The sequence below is a fragment of the Mastacembelus armatus genome, chromosome 10, assembly GCF_900324485.2.
Source record: "Mastacembelus armatus chromosome 10, fMasArm1.2, whole genome shotgun sequence".
Classification (NCBI taxonomy): Eukaryota; Metazoa; Chordata; class Actinopteri; order Synbranchiformes; family Mastacembelidae; genus Mastacembelus; species Mastacembelus armatus.
In genome coordinates, this window is record NC_046642.1 from 1,879,034 (window position 1) to 1,902,085 (window position 23,052).

A 23,052-nucleotide genomic window follows, 5' to 3' on the forward strand; every position below is an offset into this window, starting at 1 on the left:
CAAAATCTGAAGCAAAATACCCCAAATGACCTCAATCATTGACTTTTCAGTGCAGACTTGTACAAAGTGTTCTCGATCCTCAACAAATGTCCACAGTCCTCATTTTTACAGTTGGATAGAGTCAACAAATCTCACACAAACAGTGTGTTGTATGTGTTTAGTGTGTTCCTACTGAACGCATATTTAAAAACACCTCACAAACATCGTTTCAATTAAAATTAAGCTCATTTGTTTCCTAAAACTGCTTCTCAAACAGAGATTTTTGTTGGTGGATGAATCCACAGTTTCTTTTGGTGGCAACAGGATGTTGTGTGTGAGTGAGAATAATATAAACTAGAGTGTGTGTTCATGCTAATGGAGGAACAGTGTCACTCACTGATCAGTTTTTAATAGACAACAATGGATCTCTGAGACATGAAGGTGATACCCACAAAACCATGTTAGCAGGCGACATTCGGTGTTTGAGCCTTTTCATGGAGTTTGTTGACAAAAAGAAAAATGCAGGATATCAACAAACTCACTCTTTGAATAGATTTTACTGTCATGTCTATGTTTAAGGTCCTGAGGGTCAGGACGACCAGAGCAGGAGGAAACTGCACGGTCCAGGGTACCTTTTGTCTCCACCCTGAACAGAGGAGGATCAGCCTAGTGATAGGTGATCCATCAGCTCCAGCAGGGTGGGGCTGTTCCTGCTTCTCCATGCTCCAAGGAGCCAATCAGCCAAAAGATCTCCCCCTCGCCTCCCCCACAAAACATGCAGCAGCTGTCATGGTGCGGTGGGAAAGACAAGGGCGGTGAGGAAGCCCCAGCATGAGCACGGGATGCTTTTAGAAACAGCACATGGACCAATATAGCACAGAACAGAACAGGACATGGGAACAGTGGTCAGGACGCTGGCACCAGCTGATGACAACAAGGGCAGACGGGGAGGGAGGACACCGTGTTCCCAAGGACGAGTCAGCTGTGGCCCAGAGGAGAAGGTGGATGAGGAAGAAGGACATAAACAAGAGGAAAAAAGAGAAGAGAGGGAGAAAGAGAAGGAGACTCAGTGGAGGAGTCTGTTTGTTTAAAGTTAACTCAGCCAGTGTTTCCAGCTGTGATGCTGAATTTCTGGATTTTGACGATGCAGGAGAAAAACAAAGTTGTAATTCAACACAAGCAACATATCATTGACACAACTCTGAGTGTTATTTGCTAGTGGTCACTGCACTGCTCATAATGAACAGATGCGCAGTTTTGTTTACATCTCACACAATGACTGAAATAAGGCCCATAAAAAATGTAAAACAAGCAACAGGGTTTTTTAAATGAATGGCAAATATTATTAATTTGATGTTATATTTTTAACAGTAAAAATAAAAGGTTTACTGGCTGCAGGTATTTAAACACAGGATACCATAACTTTTCATTTGTTCAGCACAAAGAACAAAAACTGAAATTTCCCAGCATTTCCTCTGTTAGATGCAGGCAGAGCGAAGCAGCACCTGAACGTCTCACACTTCCAGAGAAACAACAGATGACTCCTCCTCATTGAACACTGTGTCACTTTGACTTGGCTACACCTGTTCCTATGTTAGCAAACAGGCTAACAGTGTGTGTGTGTGTGTGTATGTGTGTGTATGTGTGTGTGGCAGTGCTCGGACGGCAGCTCTTCCACCTGTCAGCACGATGAGACGAAACCGGAGGGGACACCTTGTTTGAAGAGAAAACAAACCTGATTGGAACCTTGCGAGGATGTCGCCAACATAATTATGACTCCAGCGTGCACAGCAGCGGCCTGGCTTCCTGACAGTGAGGAGCATTATGGGAATTATCTGCCCGTGTAGTGCAGTATTAAACATTTAAAAGGTGCTGATTGCCTGCATGGTCGTCTACAGTTTTATTGTCATGGAAATAAAAAATGACAATGACAGGAAACAAAATCAGCGCGTTTGAGGCGGCTGAAGTTCAAGTGGCGGCAGGAGGAAGGTTAGCTGAGCGTTCCATGAATATTCACAGAAAACGTCCCCAGGGAGGGGAGACCCAATTAACAAATCCCATTAATTACCAGACTATCACAACTGATTAGGATATGGCCGTCTGCTCTCGACTCACTGCGGCCCACATTTTCTGCTTCATGGAGAAGAGTTACAGAAAAAACAGAAAATGTACGCACAGACTGCCACGTCCGCTCAGATGCTGCTTGAGTGGCCTCGTTAATACAGAAACACCACGGACTGTGATGAGGGGGAGGACGGCAGGAGATTAATGCAACTACACTACATTTGTTCCCTCTGAAACTCCTGACTTCAAACATCTCCTCAAGTGTATACTTACTCTTTTTTGGGAGAAAGTGCAATGATTTCAACTCTGAATTGAACTTTGAACTGGGTCACACTGCAGCTGAAAAACAGGAATTTGATTGGTGCTTCATCACCAGAAACCAGTGAGGCCAGTAGACCTGAGACATGCTTTCTGTTCAGGGCACCAGAACTACACTCCAACTGCTAATCCCAATCCTTGCACAAAAGGTGGACAACATATAAAATGCATTTCATTTTCAGTCGTATTCAAATGACGCAGCTTAGACCTTCTGTCCTATGGACTAAATCAAAGCGTCAAAATATCAGGAGTGTATCTCTGTTCACTTCACTGCTTCCATGTTTGCACTGATTTGTATCATTACCTCACATCTTAGTCTCACCCTTAAGATGCAAGGAAAAAGAGACATGGGACCAGTCTTCCAGTCCAACATCTGAAGTGTCCAATCACTGATTTCTGACAAAAAGGTCGTGTGGGTGCATAAAGGTCTTAAATGAAGGATGGTCTTGAGTATCCTCTCTCATACCTCCTCCATGGAGGCAATACATCCTCCAGATCTTCATAATAAAATCATCAACAACAGGTTTATTTAGAAAAAGGCAACGTGACAAAGATCGTCTCTTGTGCCTCATCATGCAGAATAAACAGTCGGCATGAAAACAGGCACAACACTAACCTCATCTTTCCTCTTCTTCCTCTGCTCCACGGGCTGCCTGCTGGCTGCTGGAACCTGATGACCATGATCCAATAGAAATCCCAGCAGCAGGCCACAGTCGTCACATTTCAAACCCAGCAGAGACTGATGGTGTGATTTGGAGTGAGCCGTTTGTTCGGCAGGGGAGAATACTGGAGGCAAGAATGGCGTCCTTACACAGCATAACACACACACAATAATTATCACGCCGGTGAGCCAATAAGAGCCTGAGTGTTTCTTTACTGAAGCTAAATCATTTTAATTATGAAGACAGTGGAAATCAATGTGGTGTCTGTACATGCACTCACACACTGCGGGAAGTCAGATATCCAATTATGTTTATCTTATTGCTGTGATTAACAGTGAGCAGTTTGACCACACAGGAGCCTGTTGTACAGTCGGAGGCTTATTCACTGCACCAGCTTAAAAACCCCGGGCAGTCAGCTACAGAAAAACTGAGTGAGTGAGTAGCCCCATAAACAAAAGGATGTTGATATATGTTTATTTTCTACATATAGGCAAAGACATTTCAAACTCTAAAACTGTATTTTCTCTCTTTTGAAGAAACAAATTAATTTGCCCACTTATAAACTGAGAGTGAAAGGTCATGGTCAAACGTACCTACACAAATTGAGCCTGGCCCTATTGTTGAAGAAGAAATGAAGACGTGGAGGAGAAATATAAGGAGGAACTAAGGAGGATGACCTGATGTTAGCTTGGCGTGTGAAGGGCTCAAATATTAGGGTCAGGGTTAGCGTTAGCATTAGTGTTAACATTTGGGTTAAGGTTAGGCTAACCCTGACTTTCTAACTTCCTGAAAAAGTTGGTAACTTCCAGTCAAGGTTCACTGTTCACAATCCACCATCTCCGACTGTCATCCAGGTCCCTCTCTATGCAGACGACAAACTGCTGTATTCCACCGGGTTTACCGATTCTCAATCATATTATTCCAGAGTCTCAGCTGAATTCTGAACATTTTCATTTCATTTGAGAAGAAAACCTGTTGCAACAGTCAAAACTGGTACAGAATTTGAAAAGGAGCAGATTTAAACTGTTGAATGTTTTATCTGTGTGACGCTGTGATTTTTGACCTTCATCTTTATGTTAGCGGCGCAAACAGTATACTGGCTATTCATTTGTGTACTGATGATTCAACCAGGAAGGTTTAACCTGTAAATGCTTCTGGTCAGCAGTGTTTAAGGAAAATAAATGGCTTTACTTCTCAAGCCCTGAACGTCTGATACGACTCCCCCATTATATCAGTTCTTAAAAATGCAGGCCACGGCTCTCATTTTTTATGTTAATCATAGGTAATATGTTATTTTGAACCATATTTTCCCTCTTCCGGTGCTCACTGATTGCAGCGCTGCCTCCACCATCAAGCTGCATTCTCAAACACTTGATAAATAGTTGCTTTTGTCGACATGAAGTGACACAATATAAATTAATAATTTATTACCTTGATTTATACGACAGGTTCAATTGATTAGAATTAATTCAGAAGGCTGTGAACAAGCATTATTAAGGACACACATTATGTTGACAGAGATTTATGCCATAAATGAAGTGGCAGTCCTCATTATGCGAATTTATAATCTATCACCTCTTTAAAATGCAATTATGTATTATTAGACTAATGGCAGAATACAATTCAGAGCAGAGTGAGGAAAAAAGTAATCATTCTGAAAGTGAAATCAAACGGATGGTGAATATGGTTAGGAAAAAAACAACAACTAACCAAAGTTTCCCATTACACATAAGTATGACTTGGTAATTATATGTGGGTAATGAGTCGGCATTCCTGCATGTTTTGATTATGCTTGGGAGAAAAAAATTCACCTCCGCTCCATTTGTCTTCTCATTAGCTTTAAATCTCAGTTAGTACTGACTGACTTCTTTTCATAATTACACAGTCAGATCTGCTGCTGCAGGAAAATAACAACCACTGCATCGCTGGCGTTTAGACTTTTCCTCAGCTGAACTTTAGTTCTGCCACTTCCGAGGGATTTTCGTGAACTCTGACTCCTGGAATCCGACTGAAACAATACTGGACTTTTTAACAAGACTAAAAGTTTAGCTACAAATGTTAGCCTGTAATGCTCATTAAACACCCGGAAACAAAAATCAATAGATGCATTAAAAAAAGAGAAAAATAGCTTTTCTATTTTTAGCTCCTTAGCAAGGAAAAAGCACCAAGTTTGTCATGAGGGTGGTGTTACAGAGTGCAGTCGTATTAAATTAAATCAGTTTCCTGTGTACTGTGGAAAAAACAGACTGTGTGCGAGGCTCCTCAGTGCTTTGCAGAATTTAATGTTAATAGTATGTTAGCACCCCGTGATGGACTGGTAACCTGTCCAGGATGTACAGGGGATACGCTCCAGAACATCCCTGGGACCCTGGTTAGGAATAAGCCAGCATAGAAAATGGATGGATGGATGGATGTTAGCAATCAATTGAATGTGTTGACATTTTTGCATAATAGTTAGCATTAGCTAGCTGTATTAACTACATATCAAGGTTGGCAGCTGCTCATTGTGTCTCCCCTCACCCCCTGTTCATGGTTTTCAGACTATGAATGACTTTGGTGATCCTGCTGTTTAGAGACGTCCTGAGATGATTCTGAATCAGCTGAATCAGTGTGGGCTAAAGGGAAGCTGATCAAATAGCAATCCCTAATTTACTCTGCTGCCACCGTTTTTTAACCTGGGGCTTTCTGCTTCTCTTTGAGCTCAGCTCTGAGCTGCTAACACACAGAGCAGATATCATTTATTTTACGTACTCCAGGTTACATTTATATTGACAGCCACTCACTAAAACAGAGCTGTGACATAATGTGTCAGAAATGGACACAGTACTACAGGCTATTTATTAAACACACATGTTGAATAAGTAGATGTGAAGTTCACACAGTCATTAGGCTTGTTGTGTTATGTTATGTATATAAACCCTAATAAAACTGTTTTGAACAAGCTTACCTCTACATATAATCTATGTAATTATCTATTTATTATCTGTGTATATGAAGATTATATGTTACATAGTAAGAATTCAATTCAATTCAGTTTTATTTGTATAGCGCCAAATCACAATACAAATCATCTCAAGGCACTTTACAAAAACAAAACCCAACAATTCCCTTATGAGCAGCACCTGGCGACAGTGGAGAGGAAAAACTCCCTTTAACAGAAGAAACCTCCAGCAGGACCAGGCTTAGTTTGGGCGGCCATCTGCCTCGATTGGTTGGGGTTAGTGGATAGAGGAGAGAGAAAAGGACAGCAACAATAAACAACAAATAGACACTGCAGGTTGGTGGGACCAGTAACTGCACATCAGCGATATACAGGTCCAGGACCAGGGACACCTGCAGAAGGTACAGAGAGAGAACAGAGAGAGAGAGAGCACAAGGTTAGTGACATTCAATGGTGGAATATACATGTGAGGTGGAAGGAGAGGAAGAGAGGTGAAGGGAAGGGAAGGGAAGGGAAGGGAGGGGAGGGGAGGGTTAGGGTCATCAGTCACTGGGAGCTCAGTGCACCGATGGTCCACGGGCAATCTAGGTCTATAGCAGCATAACTAAGGGATGGTTCAGGGTTACCTGAAGCCAGCCCTAACTATATGCTTTGTCAAAGAGGAAGGTTTTAAGTCTAGCCTTAGAAGTACAGAGCGTGTCTGCCTCTTTAAGGTATGAAGGAGCTTGATCATGAAGGGATTTGTATGTGAGAAGAAGGATTTTAAATTCTATTCTGTATTTTACAGGGAGCCAATGAAGAGAAGCTAATATGGGAGAAATATGATCTCTCTTGCTAGTTCCTGTCAGGACTCTGGCAAGAAACAACCAAACACAAACAGGTGCATTCTCTGTATGTTTTTGAGTGTGAGGAACAACTTTCATGAGTTGTGAATAAAAAGCTATGTCCATGTGCAATAAATGAAGTCACTCTGTTTGGTTTAGTGTAGGTCACTAAATCATTTTATGTCTTATGTGTTACTGAGCTGAGAGTTACTGTATAGTAAATTTAAGAGGCGGAGCAGTGGCTCTGGCTGACCTGGGAGCAGCCCACTCAGCCGTCTGCTGACGGACAGACTGAACGCTTCACGATCCCCTCTAATGAGTCTCCCCTGCAGAGAGAGGGGGCTCCAAAGAACCAGAGTGACTGTGACGCCGCTGCAGGCAGCACTTTCACTGTGGAACTGTGTGTGCGCTGCAGCTGCCACTACAACATGACACCGTAACCTACAAGATGTACTGACACGTGCCTGTGTGCTCCATGCATGTGTGCATGCCCTTCTCTTTCCCAGCATGCCTTTCAGCTGCTCTTTGATGTGAGCTTGCTGACATGAAGGAGCTTCCTGAAAGCCATCGCCTCTTCTGGCCTCTCAGCGAGTGGCGGGCAGCAGTGGTGGGTGATAGGATGATTGAGGCAGCTTCATGTTGCCGCTCAAACCCGCAGCAGCAGCTCGTTAGCTCCTCAGCTCCTCTCACATCCCTTCACTTTTATCATGTTCCCTTAGTGCCGCCCTCGTCACCCACCCAAATGAAAGCTCCATCCTCCTTCCCAGCAGGAGCAACAATAAGGGCAGTTGTTGGTTCTACTGCAAATGTGGACGCTCACATGAAGAACCTGCATTTGCTTCTATGTAAAAATAAGAGACACTTTCATCATAAACACACACGTTCAGTAAAATGTGCTGCTGCATATTTGTTTATCAGAGTCTTTTACTTTAGTGTTTCTCTTTTTTGTTCTGTTACCTCTGTTATCTGTTATCTGTTTTGAGTCTTCCTCTTTAGTCCTGACAGGATTCCGGTGCAGCCCTACAGTTCTGGTTTAAATTGCTGGAACCTCTGTTTGTCCAATAAACATTTCCTCCCTCTTAGAACCAGAATAAAATATGAACGAATGAAGATCCCTCATATCATCAAATGATCAAATTAAAGTCTGTAAATTTAATTTAGACTAACTCAGAAGCTGCCCAGTCATGTCCAACTGGACCTTTGGTTTGGTCAACAAAAAGTCGTGACTTGTCTTTAAAAGCACACACCTGTTGGTGTTTACCAGCGAATGAGCCTGAAGAGGCTACAGTGCTAAACACAAAAATTTTCTATGCACATATACTAAATAAATTAAGAAGGTCAAGACTGGATATTTTTACCTTTTAGTGAGTCATGTCCTGGATGGAAGAGCAACTGGCAGTGCCCAAGAAAACTGTTTCTAAAACTCCAGTAAAGTAATAAGATACAAATAAACATACAAAAGCAAACAGTTATAATTAAAACACAAATTATTATAATTATAATTTTTTGTGGTGAATAAAATCGAGCCTCGAGTATGGGTGTGCTCTGATTGGGGTCAAAATAATCTCAGCGTATATCAGTATCTGGATAATAACTTTGTTTGTGTCTCATTTCTTGTTCTGATACTATAAGATTCTCTGTTTGCAAAATGTTCAAAGAGATTCAAATGCATTTACAGTAGCACTTATAAAGATCATGCATTTAGTTTGGAGCCCACACCTGTTTCATATAGTCCATACTTTTAGTTAATAAGCAGCGGATAAACAAACTGTAGACACCAGGGGGCGCTGCAGAAAAGGGGTAATTAAGGGGTCCTTAAGAAAGACCTGAAACTGGCTTTAAGTAAAAAACTGAAGATTCTTCTGCGGCACAAACTTGTAACTTTGATAAAATGCATAGAATCGCTTTATTTGCACCACAATCTGGGCCTGTATGAAAATATAGACAGTCACGGAATGTTTGAAGTTTTTTTAAAGAAAATCCTTCTTTGAAATAAAAAAATAAATAAAAAAGATTCTTGGCTCGCCACTGAACACTAATCACTTGTTCCTTGGCTGACGGCCCAATTTCCCACCAAATTTAATTGACATCTGGTAGGTTACTAACAAGCAGACCGACAGACCCACAAAAACTTACACTGTCTGGACCAAAGTCCAGCTGAGCCTCATGTGAATGCTATTAGTTCTGCAGATGTTTGATCCTGAACCAAAGCAGGGAACAGATGAAAGTTTGACCTTGTGATGGCGCTAGAAGAAACACCAAAGTTATTAAAACCTGAGAGAAACATGAACGTCTTAACCAAAAATCAGGACAAAATTTGATATATTTCACTAAAAAACCACAAACCCTGGTGCTGCTGAATGAAAGGTCAGAGGCTCTGATTCATCCTCTGGGGACCATGGATCTTTGTACCAAAGTGGAAATTCATCTCATTTTTATTGACCAAGTTCTGTTTGGACCAAAGTGATGGACTGAAAGACACAGTCAGAGAGATATAATCTCAGCAGGGATCTTAGGTGAAGCGTGAAATAAATAGACCTGCACATTTACTCTGTGGCCAAGGATTTTCTTAATATCATGGATCTGTTTATAACAGTCACTGAGCAAAGAGGGATCGAAACATTGATGATATTAATTACATTCTTGGCTTTGGTGTAAGTCTGAAGGCACGACTTTCGGTTTCACACAAGGTGATATTTGCATAATCATTTCTTAACTTATTGTGCTCAGCTGCACCACTAAAACCAACATGGTTTTTCAGGTAATTCAAGCCTGAAGCTTAAAATGATGAAACAATCACCATGAACAGATATTGGACCAGTCTTACACCTAGATTCAGAGATAAGAAGATAACCATGAACAACTGCATCTGTTCAAACAGCAGGTTTCATGTTCTGCTCCTTTAACAAAGCCTCCAAACCTGTGCTATGACAAACAGCCTGAGCCAGGTGTCAAAGCGATGCTGCCTGGTCCACTTTCTGCTGTGACAAAATGATCTGGTCAGGAGCACAGGAAGTCCTTAACCACCGAAGAAGACTGGAGCTGAGGCGTGAGAAGAAAAAATATGGTGTCAGATGTTAAATGGGCAGAGCAGAGTGACGGGGGTTTTAAAAATGACAATACTTTGTCCTTAAATTGTTTGGAGAGCCTCCTGCCAGCCGGGTCATGAATCAGCCTGCCCAGCGCTCCTTCTGGCATTTCTGGGGACTGCTTCAGGGGCGGTGGGGGTTGTGACAGGTGAGCTGTCCCCGCTGCTCGAGCGTGGCCCCTCTCTTCATCATTTAACATTTAATCGAAGCCGCCACCTGCCCTGACTCTCGCCTCCGCTTCCTTCTTTTGCTTTCATTCATCTCCCAGAGCTGGAGAGGCTGAAGAAAATCAGGGGCTCCCTCCTCCATGCTGGTTTGTCCTGATCCGGTGTAACAGGCTGCAGAAGCAATATCAGTCTACCTGTCAAAACAAAGAGCAGGAAGTCCCATCCATCAGGAGGAGCTCAGCCTGGACCCTGCTACTTCAGCTGATCTCATCACATCTGCTCTTCGAACAAGGCAAAGTTGATCCATGCTAACATGGTGTTAGCAAATTGAATCATCCAACTTTATTTAAACATTTGTTCCTCAGGCCTGTAGTTGACGTAAACGTGTTATATCACACTATTTAAACATGATCAGGTAAACCTTTAGATGTCTGTTGATGTGTGTATGGTTAAGGTTACCTGGTCTAACAATAGGAGGCAGTTTGAGGTTTGGTTTCTTATATTTCCCAACTCAAGCTAAGACGTCAATTTTACAGAAGCTTGTTCATGATAAACAAACTAATTGGTGTGGGTGGAAACAAAGCGACTGGTGTCAATGTCTGACAAACACACAGATGACCAACATCTGCACTGCTGTAACAAGGTCGGTACAGATGTCACGCCTGTGCATTTGTTTACAGGTGTTTTCTATGACTGTGATTAGGAACCAACACTTGATGATTTCAAAGTCAAGAAAAACAGACTGGTCATTTTGTGTGTGTGTGTGTGGGTGTTGGCAGCTGGCAGCCTCTCTCTGACCTTTCACCACTGATAACGAACAGGAAACATTGGTGATAGATTTCAGTGGCGGCTGGCGTGTGCGGGGCCAGACGGATCGATACATCATACTAATAAGTAAAATCTGCAAGCGCCAATTATTGCGTGTCATGTTTACCCGTCTGAGTGAGTAATCGTCCAATTTAGTGAAAGCTCACCAAGGTAAGTGGAGCTGCCGGGAGCTCGTTATAAATCGTACAAGTAAATTCTTACACACTGACGAGTAATTAAGATCCCAAAACACACATGTTAATATTGCTCCAAGCGATTCTCTCAGGCCTGCAGGGCCTGTGTGTGTGTACGTGTGCGTGTGTGTGTGTGCAGGTGTAGAATGAGGTTTCGCTGACTGGTTTCCCAGAATGCCGTTCATATTTCCAGCAGAAGAGCTCCAATAAACTACATCTCTCACTGGAGACTGAATCGGCATGAAAGGAGAACATGTCGTAATAAACAAGACTAAAGACCAGACTCTGTCCCAGTTCCATATTTTATACTAACACTTTAAAGTCCACGCTATGTACTAATGTTGACAGCGCACTATGCTGTTTACTTTGATTCTACTCCCTTCATTTACAGGCTTATGACACAATTACTGCATGTGCTTTGCGGAGCGTGTCAAATATTGTCATTCTGAGAACAGTGGTTGGATGTTCTGGATGTCATCATTATTCTGGACACATTTTATGAACAAACCAGCTTTTTTATAAATGTTCAGATGTTTTTCCCTGTATGTGTAATAATTTTCAGCTCTTCAACCTTCATTAGTGTCACAGTCACACAATGTAGCTGCCTCTTAAATAGCCGATGCAGGTGATTCATCTCAAGGTAATTAGTATTGCACCTGGCAGGAATATTTTAGACATGACAACCAACAAGCCTCCGGTGTTGGAACAAAAGTCTCAAGCGAGCCTGAAGAAGCTGCAATGCAAAACTTGTTGGTTGCATTTTTGTTTATTACAATCGTATGTGTGTATATGTGCCTCTGATATTTCTTGTGTACATGTGGGACTTTCTACCTGCACTTGGCACTGGAGGAAGTGTGAGCTTCCACAAAAAAAACTTTTATTAAAATCCATGCGGTGGGTTTTGACATATGAGGTCTGAGATGAAAGTGGTGGTCAGGTGTTGATTCTGACCTGATGTAGGTGCTGGAGGGAAGGTCAGGAGGTCGTGAATATTCACAGCAGAGTGTGGAGCTGCCCTGTAGCTGTATGTACATCATCTATTATAAACACACATCCACCTGTAAAATACATCACAGCACAACAGTCGTCTGTCTGCAGGTGTTAGCCTCTGCACCAAGTAAAGTTTCTTTTAAAAAAAAATCTGACTGTGAATGGAAGGCAGGTTTGACCTCCGGCGAGTCATCAGCTTGTCAATGATGCGTTATGGATCGATGTGCGGTGGTGGCAGAGACGTGTTCGCCGGCTTGTTCCTGCAGGTGAACTTCGCTGACACGACAAATGCTTGTTCACAACCAGCCGGTGGCTTGTTTTCACCAAAAGCTAAACCGATCCCAGGTGTGTTTCACCTTTGCCGCTGTGACGTCACACACTGTTGATATTCTGCCTCTGGTTTCCAATGCGTGTCTGTAAGCAGATCGTTGGCCTGGAGCAGCTCTGCTGGAATTAATGATGCTCTTCCACAGATGCTGTAGGCCTCCTCATCCTTTTTTCTCGGTGGTCTGCACGTCCATAACAGCAGGTTCAGTTGCTGCCCCCACTCCTGAAATGACAAACAGGGACTGCAGTGACGCTGACCTGTTTCCACCAGGAGGCAGAGAGGTGGCAGAAGAGCAGAGGGCAGTGTTGGACTTTAAGCCAAAGGAAAACTGGACATTTGCAGGAAGTGAAAAATACAGTTTTCTGTAAAAAGACCTCTTAAGCTCTTAAATACTTTCATTAGCTTGACATAATGTCTGAATAGACTGACAAGAAGACCTCTGACATTATGTCAAATTTACATGTGAACCTTAAATGGATAACTACTTTTTTAATTGGGTAATGCATCCATCCATTGACCCACTTCCTGCTGCTTATCCTGGTGCAACATCATTCATTAATCGTTAATGAATGATGTTATTAGGGATCATTGTACTATACTGCTGGGATATAAATCCATGCTCTTGGTAAATTCATACTGACTGTGCTGTGATATTAAGTTGCGTTCTGTGGGATAAGGCCTGAAATTAAAGTTAATGACCCCTGCAGAAACCCTGAAAATAATCTATCTCAGCCAATCATTCAGCCATTGATCCCGAGATCTTTATTCTGTCCAGAGCTGTGTGAGAATGTTTCACATCTCAACAACTAATCAATTTCTTTTTAGGATTAACAATTTCAGAAACTACACTAATTCTGAGTTATGAAGTTGATTCATGGAAAAAGCAGTTGATAAAACACTAAAGTCCGTTTATTTAGATATGGAAACGTGGAATGCCTCAAAAATCACTCCATGTTTACCCTGCACTGCATTTCTACTTCATAGTCATGAATGAACACACTGGTGTTATTACATAAACACAGTTTTCTGTTTGTAGGTGTGAAAATTAATGGTGACGCAACATGACGATGATTCAGTGAACGAGTAGTGTGTATTGTGTAGAAAACTGTTTTCCTGATTCCAGCGTAGATACGAAGATAATTTAAGATGATTTCCCTCTAATCTACAGGCTTTGTCCTGTATAGCTGGAATCCTTATTTGATCAGAATCTATTTATTCAGATGTAATAAATATTTCAGTGATGGACAAAAATGTATTTAGGTACTTTTTAGATTACTGAATAAAATCAGTGTAAGGTGAAATATTTTCTGTATCTGTAGAGTCTCTGTAAAAACCTGTGCAGATTGGAAAACAGTTCAATAAAGTGTTGTGACCTTAAATGGGAGTTTCTGATGTGAAGTTTCAAATGAATTCTTGAATTATGTTGATTTTTCATGATCTGCTTAGTTCTTGTCACATTTTATAAATGCTATTTTGTCCGAATATGAATACAGATGTGCCTTGGACAGTTTGAAAACATCTGGAATGAAATAAACAGATGAAACACGGTTCTGGTCCAGTTCCTACATGGTTTGGTGGGGGGTTGAGTGTTTGTGTGGGGGGTGGGGTCTTCTCTGACTGCTGTGATTGACAGAGTGGGGAGTGAGCCGGATAGATTCTCCTGATTCTTTAAATTGGCAATTAGCTTTAATGAGCACTTTAATTTTAATGAGAGGCTCAGATCTTAGTTCATTTGCTTCATTTCATGCGTGACCCCCCGCCCCCCAAGACTTCACCTCCACTACACTGTCCCTCCTCCGCCCCAGCTATGACATGAGGGCCTGTCTGTTCCAGTCGGGCGGATTTAAGAGTAGACGACTGCTGGCTAACTGTTCACTGACCTTCCACCCATCGAGGCTGATTCGTTTCACACAAACCACCAAACCAGGACCACCAACCCCCTCCCTGCCAGCTGCCTCCACTTCCTTTAATTTTTTAATTTGTTTTTTCCTCTGGAATGTCAATCCATTTTATTCTAATGAAGCTCTGATTCCGCTGCATTCAGAAGCATCCAAGCCATAACAATCTGCAGCCCACAGCCATGGCCTCAATTAGATTATCTGTGGACACAGGAAGGGAGGCAGCGAGGGGGGGATAAAGAGGAAGACTGGCCTGATGGTGGATATTTGATAGAAATTGCGTTAATGGTCTTAATCCCTGAAAACAGATCTGGGACATGCAGGGCGTCGCTGCACACTGAGCACTACATTTTCCCAGCCTTTTTTAAATGCACCATATTTATGTTCTACACTGTCACAGTGAACTGAGCTCAGAGTTTTATTACCCACCCTGCAAACCCGTAGGCTAACCTTTGGTAACTGGATTACTAATTCAGTAAAGCACCATGTCATTTATCGCCTGATGTTGGGGCCATGTCATAAAGTAGCAGGCCAGGGAGCAGAGGGGGCAAGTAACTAAGTACATTTACTCAAGTTACTCCAATACTGGTGATGTTTTAGTGTGTACACAGATGCAGATAAGGCAGATTTTATTAGTGATGAAACACTGGACACGGTGACAGCGAGACAACACATAACCTGACACTAAAAACTAAACTAAAACACAAAGAGTAACCAAAGACTAATGTGACACACACACACCCAGAAACCAGACAAATCCAACATGAACAGGATAGGAACAGAGACAATGCAGTCCCAACTAACAGGAAGTAAGGAAATGTATCAAAATAAAATAAACAATAAATTATTTATTATAATGGATTAACCACCTGAAGTACATGAAGTGGTTCAAACTGGTTCCACCAAGTCATCACATAAAGCAGATCTTGGAAACTTATTTTTATTAATTACTAAAATTGCTATATGTTTAACTTTAGAAAGTTTCATGATCAAATGTGGACATAATTGCACAACCTTTAACAGCATCAAATGAGCATGTGCTTAGTACTTCAACTTGAGTATCTGAAGTGGTACTTCTACTTGTAATGGAGTGCCTTTTTAGAAAATTACCCATCAATGGTCTTGTAATCATATACTGCAAACTAAGAAATATACATTTGTGAAATTTCACTTGCAGCAGTCTGCACATGTCCACGTTCATCAACATGTTTGTGGTCCTTTTTCTGACTCTGTTCAGTTCAGTCCTTCCGGCAGACAAAGCTCAGAGTGACTCGGTTGTTTTCCCAGACATCGATGAACACACCACCAGAGCTCAGCAAATAAAACATGTCAGCAGTGATTCAGAAAGCTGGAACCTGACTACCAGGTCTGCAGTTGGATGGGATTACAGACTCTGTCAATCTGAATTCAACTCAACAATAAAGTATGCTGGGACAAGTTCTCCAAACACAGGCGGCTTAGTGCTGTATGTCAGGACCTTCTAAGTCGTTATATGTAAATACAACATGGACTTTCATTTGAGATTAAAAGCTCTTGGTTACAGTCAGAAATGATCAGTTAATGTAAAGAAACTGATGGTAAGGAAACAGGCAGTGGACTGCTGAGTTTGCGGACACATTCATCCGCCTGACTGTCATTAATGCATTATACATTATTCAGTTTGTTAATTAGTTTGCATTAATAACATACCCCAAGTGTTGAATGGAGAAGTACCATAGACCCCAGCCCAGACTCGAAAATTTCACTAAGTGTTGAATGGAGAAGTCCCATAACCCCCAGGCCAGAGTCGAAAATTTCACAAAGTGTTGAATGGAGAAGTCCCATAGCCCCCAGGTCAGGCTCGAAAATTTCACTTAAGTGTTGAATTGAGAAGTCCCTTAGCCCCCGGCCCAGAGTCGAAAATTTCACCAAGTGTTGAATGGAGAAGTCCCATAGCCCCGGGCCCAGAGTCGAAAATCTCACCAGGTGTTGAATGGAGAAGTCCCATAGCCCCCAGGCAAGGCTCGAAAATTTCACTAAGTGTTGAATGGAGAAGTCCCATAGCCCCCTGCCCAGAGTCGAAAATTTCACCAAGTGTTGAATGGAGAAGTCCCATAGCCCCCAGGCAAGGCTCGAAAATTTCACTAAGTGTTGAATGGAGAAGTCCCATAGCCCCCGGCCCAGAGTCGAAAATTTCACTAAGTGTTGAATGGAGAAGTCCCATAGCCCCTGGCCCAGAGTCGAAAATTTCACCAAGTGTTGAATGGAGAAGTCCCATAGCCCCCAGGCCAGGCTCGAAAATTTCACTAAGTGTTGAATGGAGAAGTCCCATAGCCCCCGGCCCAGAGTCGAAAATTTCACCAAGTGTTGAATGGAGAAGTCCCATAGCCCCAGGCCCAGAGTCGAAAATCTCACTAAGTGTTGAATGGAGAAGTCCCATAGCCCCCGGCCCAGAGTCGAAAATTTCACCAAGTGTTGAATGGAGAAGTCCCATAGCCCCCCAGCCCAGAGTTGAAAATTTCACAAAGTGTTGAAAGGAGAAGTCCCATAGCCCCCGGCCCAGAGTTGAAAATTTCACTAAGTGTTGAATGGAGAAGTCCCATAGCCCCCGGCCCAGAGTCGAAAATTTCACTAAGTGTTGAATGGAGAAGTCCCATAGCCCCCGGCCCAGAGTCGAAAATTTCACCAAGTGTTGAATGGAGAAGTCCCATAGCCCCCGGCCCAGAGTCGAAAATTTCACTAAGTGTTGAATGGAGAAGTTCCATAGCCCCCAGGTCAGGCTCGAAAATTTCACTAAGTGTTGAATGGAGAAGTCCCATAGCCCCCGGCCCAGAGTCGAAAATTTCACGAAGTTTTGAATGGAGAAGTCCCATAGCCCCCCAGCCCAGAGTTGAAAATTTCACAAAGTGTTGAAAGGAGAAGTCCCATAGCCCCCGGCCCAGAGTTGAAAATTTCACTAAGTGTTGAATGGAGAAGTCCCATAGCACCCAGGCCTGGCTTGAAAATTTCACTAAGTGTTGAATGGAGAAGTGCCATAGCCCCCAGGCCAGGCTCGAAAATTTCACTAAGTGTTGAATGGAGAAGTCCCATAGCCCCCGGCCCAGAGTCGAAAATTTCACGAAGTTTTGAATGGAGAAGTCCCATAGCCCCCCAGCCCAGAGTTGAAAATTTCACAAAGTGTTGAAAGGAGAAGTCCCATAGCCCCCGGCCCAGAGTTGAAAATTTCACTAAGTGTTGAATGGAGAAGTCCCATAGCACCCAGGCCTGGCTTGAAAATTTCACTAAGTGTTGAATGGAAAAGTGCCATAGCCCCCAGGCCAGGCTCGAAAATTTCACTAAGTGTTGAATGGAGAAGTCCCATAGCCCCCAGGCCAGAGTCGAAAATCTCACGAAGTGTTGAATGGAGAAGTCCCATAGCCCCGGGCCCAGAGTCGAAAATCTCACTAAGTGTTGAATGGAGAAGTCCCTTAGCCCCCGGCCCAGAGTCGAAAATTTCACCAAGTGTTGAATGGAGAAGTCCCATAGCCCCCGGCCCAGAGTCGAAAATTTCACTAAGTGTTGAATGGAGAAGTCCCATAGCCCCCGGCCCAGAGTCGAAAATTTCACTAAGTGTTGAATGGAGAAGTCCCATAGCCCCCAGGTCAGGCTCGAAAATTTCACTTAAGTATTGAATTGAGAAGTCCTTTAGCCCCCGGCCCAGAGTCGAAAATTTCACTAAGTGTTGAATGGAGAAGTCCCATAGCCCCAGGCCCAGAGTCGAAAATTTCACTAAGTGTTGAATGGAGAAGTCCCATAGCCCCCAGGCCAGGCTCGAAAATTTCACTAAGTGTTGAATGGAGAAGTCCCATAGCCGAAAATTTCACTAAGTGTTGAATGGAGAAGTCCCATAGCCCCCGGCCCAGAGTCGAAAATTTCACTAAGTGTTGAATGGAGAAGTCCCATAGCCCCCGGCCCAGAGTCGAAAATTTCACTAAGTGTTGAATGGAGAAGTCCCATAGCCCCCAGGCCAGGCTCGAAAATTTCACTAAGTGTTGAATGGAGAAGTCCCTTAGCCCCCGGCCCAGAGTCGAAAATTTCACCAAGTGTTGAATGGAGAAGTCCCATAGCCCCCAGGCCAGGCTCGAAAATTTCACTAAGTGTTGAAAGGAGAAGTCCCATAGCTCCCGGCCCAGAGTTGAAAATTTCACTAAGTGTTGAATGGAGAAGTCCCATAGCCCCCAGGTCAGGCTCGAAAATTTCACTTAAGTGTTGAATGGAGAAGTCCTTTAGCCCCCGGCCCAGAGTCGAAAATTTCACCAAGTGTTGAATGGAGAAGTCCCATAGCCCCAGGCCCAGAGTCGAAAATCTCACTAAGTGTTGAATGGAGAAGTCCCATAGCCCCCGGCCCAGAGTCGAAAATTTCACTAAGTGTTGAATGGAGAAGTCCCATAGCCCCCGGCCCAGAGTCGAAAATTTCACTAAGTGTTGAATGGAGAAGTCCCATAGCCCCCAGGCCAGACTCGAAAATTTCACTAAGTGTTGAATGGAGAAGTCCCTTAGCCCCCGGCCCAGAGTCGAAAATTTCACCAAGTGTTGAATGGAGAAGTCCCATAGCCCCCAGGCCAGGCTCGAAAATTTCACTAAGTGTTGAAAGGAGAAGTCCCATAGCCCCCGGCCCAGAGTTGAAAATTTCACTAAGTGTTGAATGGAGAAGTCCCATAGCCCCCAGGCCAGGCTCGAAAATTTCACAAAGTGTTGAATGGAGAAGTCCCATAGCCCCCAGGCCTGGCTTGAAAATTTCACTAAGTGTTGAATGAAGAAGTCCCATAGTCCCCGGCCCAGAGTCGAAAATTTCACTAAGTGTTGAATGGAGAAGTCCCATAGCCCCGGGCCCAGAGTCGAAAATCTCACCAAGTGTTGAATGGAGAAGTCCCATAGCCCCCGGCCCAGAGTCGAAAATTTCACCAAGTGTTGAATGGAGAAGTCCCATAGCCCCCCGGCCCAGAGTTGAAAATTTCACAAAGTGTTGAATGGAGAAGTCCCATAGCCCCCAGGCCAGGCTCGAAAATTTCACTAAGTGTTGAATGGAGAAGTCCCATAGCCGAAAATTTCACTAAGTGTTGAATGGAGAAGTCCCATAGCCCCCAGGCCAGGCTCGAAAATTTCACTAAGTGTTGAATGGAGAAGTCCCATAGCCCCCGGCCCAGAGTCGAAAATTTCACTAAGTGTTGAATGGAGAAGTCCCATAGCCCCCGGCCCAGAGTCGAAAATTTCACTAAGTGTTGAATGGAGAAGTCCCATAGCCCCCGGCCCAGAGTCGAAAATTTCACTAAGTGTTGAATGGAGAAGTCCCATAGCCCCCAGGCCAGGCTCGAAAATTTCACTAAGTGTTGAATGGAGAAGTCCCATAGCCCCCGGCCCAGAGTCGAAAATTTCACTAAGTGTTGAATGGAGAAGTCCCTTAGCCCCCGGCCCAGAGTCGAAAATTTCACTAAGTGTTGAATGGAGAAGTCCCATAGCCCCCGGCCCAGAGTCGAAAATTTCACTAAGTGTTGAATGGAGAAGTCCCATAGCCCCCGGCCCAGGCTCGAAAATTTCACTAAGTGTTGAATGGAGAAGTCCCATAGCCCCCAGGCCAGGCTCGAAAATTTCACTAAGTGTTGAATGGAGAAGTCCCATAGCCGAAAATTTCACTAAGTGTTGAATGGAGAAGTCCCATAGCCCCCAGGCCAGGCTCGAAAATTTCACTAAGTGTTGAATGGAGAAGTCCCTTAGCCCCCGGCCCAGAGTCGAAAATTTCACTAAGTGTTGAATGGAGAAGTCCCATAGCCCCCGGCCCAGGCTCGAAAATTTCACTAAGTGTTGAATGGAGAAGTCCCATAGCCCCCAGGCCAGAGTCGAAAATTTCACTAAGTGTTGAATGGAGAAGTCCCATAGCCCCCGGCCCAGAGTCGAAAATTTCACTAAGTGTTGAATGGAGAAGTCCCATAGCCCCCAGGCCAGGCTCGAAAATTTCACTAAGTGTTGAATGGAGAAGTCCCATAGCCCCCAGGCCAGGCTCGAAAATTTCACTAAGTGTTGAATGGAGAAGTCCCATAGCTCCCGGCCCAGAGTTGAAAATTTCACTAAGTGTTGAATGGAGAAGTCCCATAGCCCCCGGCCCAGAGTCGGAAATTTCACTAAGTGTTGAATGGAGAAGTCCCATAGCCCCCAGGCCAGGCTCAAAAATTTCACTAAGTGTTGAATGGAGAAGTCCCATAGCCCCCGGCCCAGAGTCGAAAATTTCACTAAGTGTTGAATGGAGAAGTCCCATAGCCCCCGGCCCAGAGTCGAAAATTTCACTAAGTGTTGAATGGAGAAGTCCCATAGCCCCCGGCCCAGAGTCGAAAATTTCACTAAGTGTTGAATGGAGAAGTCCCATAGCCCCCAGGCCAGGCTCGAAAATTTCACTAAGTGTTGAATGGAGAAGTCCCATAGCCCCCTGCCCAGAGTCGAAAATTTCACTAAGTGTTGAATGGAGAAGTCCCATAGCCCCCAGGCCAGGCTTGAAAATTTCACTAAGTGTTGAATGGAGAAGTCCCATAGCCCCCGGCCCAGAGTCGAAAATTTCACTAAGTGTTGAATGGAGAAGTCCCATAGCCCCCAGGCCAGGCTCGAAAATTTCACTAAGTGTTGAATGGAGAAGTCCCATAGCCCCCGGCCCAGAGTCGAAAATTTCACTAAGTGTTGAATGGAGAAGTCCCATAGCCCCCGGCCCAGAGTCGAAAATTTCACTAAGTGTTGAATGGAGAAGTCCCATAGCCCCCAGGCCAGGCTCGAAAATTTCACTAAGTGTTGAATGGAGAAGTCCCATAGCCCCCAGGCCAGGCTCGAAAATTTCACTAAGTGTTGAATGGAGAAGTCCCATAGCCCCTAGGCCTGGCTCGAAAATTTCACTAAGTGTTGAATGGAGAAGTCCCATAGCCCCCGGCCCAGAGTCGAAAATTTCACTAAGTGTTGAATGGAGAAGTCCCATAGCCCCCAGGCCAGGCTCAAAAATTTCACTAAGTGTTGAATGGAGAAGTCCCATAGCCCCCGGCCCAGAGTCGAAAATTTCACTAAGTGTTGAATGGAGAAGTCCCATAGCCCCCGGCCCAGAGTCGAAAATTTCACTAAGTGTTGAATGGAGAAGTCCCATAGCCCCCAGGCCAGGCTCGAAAATTTCACTAAGTGTTGAATGGAGAAGTCCCATAGCCCCCGGCCCAGAGTCGAAAATTTCACTAAGTGTTGAATGGAGAAGTCCCATAGCCCCCAGGCCAGGCTCAAAAATTTCACTAAGTGTTGAATGGAGAAGTCCCATAGCCCCCGGCCCAGAGTCGAAATTTCACTAAGTGTTGAATGGAGAAGTCCCATAGCCCCCGGCCCAGAGTCGAAAATTTCACTAAGTGTTGAATGGAGAAGTCCCATAGCCCCCGGCCCAGAGTCGAAAATTTCACTAAGTGTTGAATGGAGAAGTCCCTTAGCCCCCGGCCCAGAGTCGAAAATTTCACTAAGTGTTGAATGGAGAAGTCCCATAGTCCCCGGCCCAGAGTCGAAAATTTCACTAAGTGTTGAATGGAGAAGTCCCATAGCCCCCGGCCCAGAGTCGAAAATTTCACTAAGTGTTGAATGGAGAAGTCCCATAGCCCCCGGCCCAGGCTCGAAAATTTCACTAAGTGTTGAATGGAGAAGTCCCATAGCCCCCAGGCCAGGCTCGAAAATTTCACTAAGTGTTTCACTAAGTGTTGAATGGAGAAGTCCCATAGCCCCCAGGCCAGGCTCGAAAATTTCACTAAGTGTTTCACTAAGTGTTGAATGGAGAAGTCCCATAGCCCCCGGCCCAGAGTCGAAAATTTCACTAAGTGTTGAATGGAGAAGTCCCATAGCCCCCAGGCCAGGCTCGAAAATTTCACTAAGTGTTGAATGGAGAAGTCCCATAGCCCCCGGCCCAGAGTCGAAAATTTCACTAAGTGTTGAATGGAGAAGTCCCATAGCCCCCGGCCCAGGCTCGAAAATTTCACTAAGTGTTGAATGGAGAAGTCCCATAGCCCCCAGGCCAGGCTCGAAAATTTCACTAAGTGTTGAATGGAGAAGTCCCATAGCCGAAAATTTCACTAAGTGTTGAATGGAGAAGTCCCATAGCCCCCAGGCCAGGCTCGAAAATTTCACTAAGTGTTGAATGGAGAAGTCCCTTAGCCCCCGGCCCAGAGTCGAAAATTTCACTAAGTGTTGAATGGAGAAGTCCCATAGCCCCCGGCCCAGGCTCGAAAATTTCACTAAGTGTTGAATGGAGAAGTCCCATAGCCCCCAGGCCAGGCTCGAAAATTTCACTAAGTGTTGAATGGAGAAGTCCCATAGCCCCCGGCCCAGAGTCGAAAATTTCACTAAGTGTTGAATGGAGAAGTCCCATAGCCCCCGGCCCAGGCTCGAAAATTTCACTAAGTGTTGAATGGAGAAGTCCCATAGCCCCCAGGCCAGGCTCGAAATTTCACTAAGTTGAATGGAGAAGTCCCATAGCCGAAATTTCACTAAGTGTTGAATGGAGAAGTCCCTTAGCCCCCAGGCCAGGCTGGAAAATTTCACTAAGTGTTGAAAGGAGAAGTCCATAGCTCCCGGCCCAGAGTTGAAAAATTTCACTAATGGTTGAATGGAGAGTCCATAGCCCCCGGCCCAGAGTCGGAAATTTCACTAAGTGTTGAATGGAGAAGTCCCATAGCCCCAGGCCAGGCTCGAAAATTTCACTAAGTGTTGAATGGAGAAGTCCCAATAGCCCCCTGCCAGAGTCGAAAATTTCAACAAGTGTTTTGAATGGAGA